The following is a 4,483-nucleotide window of genomic DNA, read 5'->3' on the forward strand; positions in this document are numbered from 1 at the left end:
TCTTTGTTAGGCTACAGCTAACTCCAAAAGACTGGCCATTCCTCTATGTCTCAAAAACAAAGTGGACTATGGTGTGGTGGACTAGACTGCGGGAGGTGATTGAAGGTCTGCTGTCTTTTCATTTTCATTTCAAACATGACTTAAACATGCCTGACTCAGCCATTCAGCCAAATGGGATAACGTTAGCACAGTTTGCACTGTTTGTATGTTGCATTATCTGTGGCACACCAGTATAACAAATATGACAAAACTCATACCTGAGGAACCATTTAACTGGTCCCACTACCTCTCAAACAACATATTTTGTATGCATGTCTAAGATCAGTCTATTAAGAAAGACCAGGTATAGTTTTTCTTTTCTCATATACTCAAGCTAACGTTTGCACGATGGTAAATTCATTGCCATTTTCATCCTGCCTAGTTTCTGGGTGGTGTTGAAAAAATGCATGATATTTTCCAAATATGTCACCATATCACAGCATCAGATGATACTTAACAGGCCGGTGGTGCATGTCAGGCTGGGAGTTCATGTCTGCAGCAATATATTTGAGTAGTAATGAGGGTGGTATCCATGACTGCCAAGCAGTTTCTTTGTAGCTTTTGAACTCTACTTTAGTTTCCTTTGGTATAACTGAAACACACACACACACACACACACACACACACACACACACACACACACACACACTTCTAAGCTGCTTATCCTTCTGGGTCACAGGGGGAGCTGGAGTCTATCCCAGGAGTCATTGGGCGGAAGGCAGGAAACACCCTGGACAGGTCACCAGTCCATCACAGTATAACTGAAACAGGCCAACTTATCAACTTTATTAAACTTTATTTTTTTTTAACCCCATATATCAGTGGTTGTGATGTCAAGAAAGTCATTCAGAGTGGTTTGGTGTGAAACGCTCTGCTCTAGAGAAACTTACAGTCAGAATTGTTCACAGTGGTGGTGATAGGAACCAGACGTCTGAAGAGTTTAATAATAACATATCAATATTAAAGTAACATCCATCAATATACTGCCTGGTGTCTGAGACATTGATTTATGACCGTTTTAAGAAGGTTTTGGACTAAAACATATTTTCAGATGTGTTCATCATGGAGGTGCACATGCAGGGTTGTGAGGCAAAACAGTCCCCAAGGAAAACTAGATTTACCACAATTTTGATAGTAAATAAAATGGCTATATTTGTGTTGTAGACATGGTGACCCCTGGTTTCTATCACCACCACTGTAAAGAGTCTGTAAGTTTCTCTACAATGAACTATTTCCACTCTGTGACTGACTTTGTTTACATCTGTTTGTAACAACGGAATTACGCAGAAATTTTGATGATAACACAATGTTAGGTTTATTGGCAGAAAAAACAAATAGGATACTGCTGAAACTCATGAAGACTATTAGAATCGTTAGGAATAAAACCTGATGGTTTCGCTTCCTAACGGGAATTGGCTTGATGGTTGCCGTTAGAGACCATGAGGAAATGATCAAATGTAACTGGAATCAGTCCCAGAACACCTGATTAAATGATCAGAATCCTTTAAACTGTCATATCAACCCATCAGGAAAACACAGAATGCCAGGAACCAGCAGACACTTTTAATGTGTTCCATGACTTTTTTCATCAGGGAGGTACATTAAATGTAACTCTCTAGCCCTGTTATGGATGAAAAATGGATGAGGTGATGATATCGCTAAGCAGAAACAGCCAAAAGCTAACGTGCCATTGGGCTGCTTCTGCCATTGTGGCAGAGAGTGCATGTGCAAATGATGTCACTGGGGCTGAGAGTGCATAATGTCTGAGAGTGCATGTCTGCAGCCAGACTCTTCTCAAAAATATCGCAAAAACTGAAAAAGTAATATTGTGTCAGCATCATGTTACTCCAGCACCAACAATTTATAGCTAGCATTTTCAGTTGGAAACTCAACATTATGTAGTGACTTTCAGAGCACAGTCACAGACAAAAATGTTATACTATTTTTAAAATGTGATTTTCAACATTCTGTAATGCTTGTAAAGCAACGATCTGTAAAACCTGCAAAAGAACACCTTTGCAAGTGGAGCATGAAAAAATCAATTGGAATTGACCTCTCAGCATCATATCTGTATGGAAGAAATGCCAAAGCTAACAGCATACAAACTGTAGGTAACAAACATGCATGCTGTACTCCTCTATTCTCTCAGTCATCCTTTAGATCAATATCAGCGCTATAACCTGGAATCACTTTCCAGGACCTTTCCTAATCCATACATGAGCCGAATCCACCGAAGACACTGAATGCAACAAAGCAACTGTAGGGGACTTAACACCGTTCCATGAGGCACTTCATCTTTCATAACAAATCCTTCTCCCTGCCTCAGGCGGAGTAGTTAAAGCCGGACTCTGGAGATTCTTGGCCAGGCCTTTAGCTCGAGATCAATACAAGAATTGATCCTCCATAACCGAAATGAAGCCGCGGAGCTCCTTCAATGCAGAAACATTCAACCCATGTCCAGAATATCATTTAGTCCAGTTACATACTTACAGAGAGACATACAGCTTGTTAAACAGGAAAAAATGACTGCACTGTGACTGACAAAGCAAGTCGCTCTTACATCAAGTGAGCTGGGAAAATAAACCATTTTGCCACTGTATGCTGTGCATCACAGTGATTTTACCACAGTTAAAGGGGAATTCCACTATATTTTTTTAAAATCTCTGTATAATTTATTCAATAAGATGTAAATAAAGTCATTCAGAGTGTTTTGGTTTGAAATGCTTTTAGAGAAACTTGAGTCAGAATTGTTCAGAGTGGTAGTGATAGGAACCAGACATCCAAAGATTTTGGTGCCTCTGAAATGCTACATGATGCCTTAGTTGTAATCTAAATCCACAATCTAACCCATCCATGCAGTGAGACACCACATACACACTAGTGAACACACACACACCAGGAGGCAGTGAGCACACTTGCCCGGAGTGGTGGGCAGCCCTATCTGCAGCGCCCTGGGAGCAGTTGGGGGTTAGGTGCCTTGCTCAAGGGCACTCCGGTCACGGACTGTCAGCTGAGGGGATCGAACCGGCAACCTTCCAGTCGCAAGGCTGGTTCCCTAACATCCAGCCCATAAGCCCTGGTCCCTATCACCACTGAGTTTAAATAATTATTGTAGATATTTGTTGTATTAAAATAAGTATTGCACTAATACTCAGTTTTGGTTTGAAACAAAGGGATTAAATTTCAATATTTTTCAAAGAAAACTGTGCATTCAAAACTTTTTCTCCATGGCATCTAAATAGATACAGCCAAGGCAAAGGAGCTCTCCCATTGATTAGGACTTAAGGAGCTGAACTGAATGCCTAATGTGTCAGATTAACCACTAAAAATTAGGAAGTAATAGAGAAATCAACCAAATACATTTTGATTTACAATGGGTGGAACCAATTTTGTAAGAAGGAATGTCACTCTGGAAGTTCTAGATACATCACAGATTGTGAACACGAGGTTTCAGGTAGTTGTTAGGCATGGAGAACAGCAGCAGCAGCTCTATGCCAGCAAACTTTACTGAAAGAGTCATTGTAAAATTAATACATCAAAGCTCACACATATATTAATGTCTGATACAAGCTACAAACAGAGCATACGGCATGTCTTTTAGAAGCTTCAAATATCTGTTTAATCTAAAAAAGCCAACAATGTTCAGGTGAATCACCATTAGCTAAGTGTGCACATGCTACTAGAATCCCGTAGGGGTGCTAGCAGAAATTAGGAATATTGTAGAGGTGTACCCTCGCTTTTGACCAAGTTTTGACAGTAATGGTTTGAACTGAAAGCCTAGCTCTAAAGACCACCACACACCATACGCGTCACACTGTGCAGCGCCACACAGCCCGGCATCATGTAGCGTCAAGTAGCAAAGAACTGCTATAGAATGCATGCAGTGACAGATAAATGTCATGTTCATTCACTATGTTCGTATCACTTTATTCATAAATGGAATGGAATCATTTCAATGTAATAATGCTTTTAACATCATCTATCATGCTTGGCATCAGTTTACTACCTCTTTACAAACTCACTTTTTCCAGCTGAAACATACAAGGTGAAAAAGACTAGGCTAGTACAGTTAGCTGAGGTGGCAGACCATTAGCATTTGTCTGTTTATCTGCCTGTTTTGTGTAAATTTCAAGCCACATCATGTATTGTAGCTTTATGTGGTCTCAATATGGCTTTAACTGAACACAGTAGTGGCTAAATGAGTGTCATGGTCTGACACTGATGTCAAGTATTCCACAGTGGCTTTGGACGCTGCTCACCTGGTCAGATTTGAGAACCATAACCATCCATTTTAATCATGCTATACATTTCTATTCACATAGAACAGAGTCAGCGTAGTCATAATGCCAACACAGTTTCAGTCTGTAAGTCAAACAGCCCCACCTGGTTCATGTTTTTTGAGCATGAGATTTTGGGGATTGCTTTTATCAGGCACCATGTCAGC

Source organism: Colossoma macropomum, unplaced genomic scaffold, assembly GCF_904425465.1.
Source record: "Colossoma macropomum unplaced genomic scaffold, Colossoma_macropomum, whole genome shotgun sequence".
Taxonomy (NCBI): domain Eukaryota; kingdom Metazoa; phylum Chordata; class Actinopteri; order Characiformes; family Serrasalmidae; genus Colossoma; species Colossoma macropomum.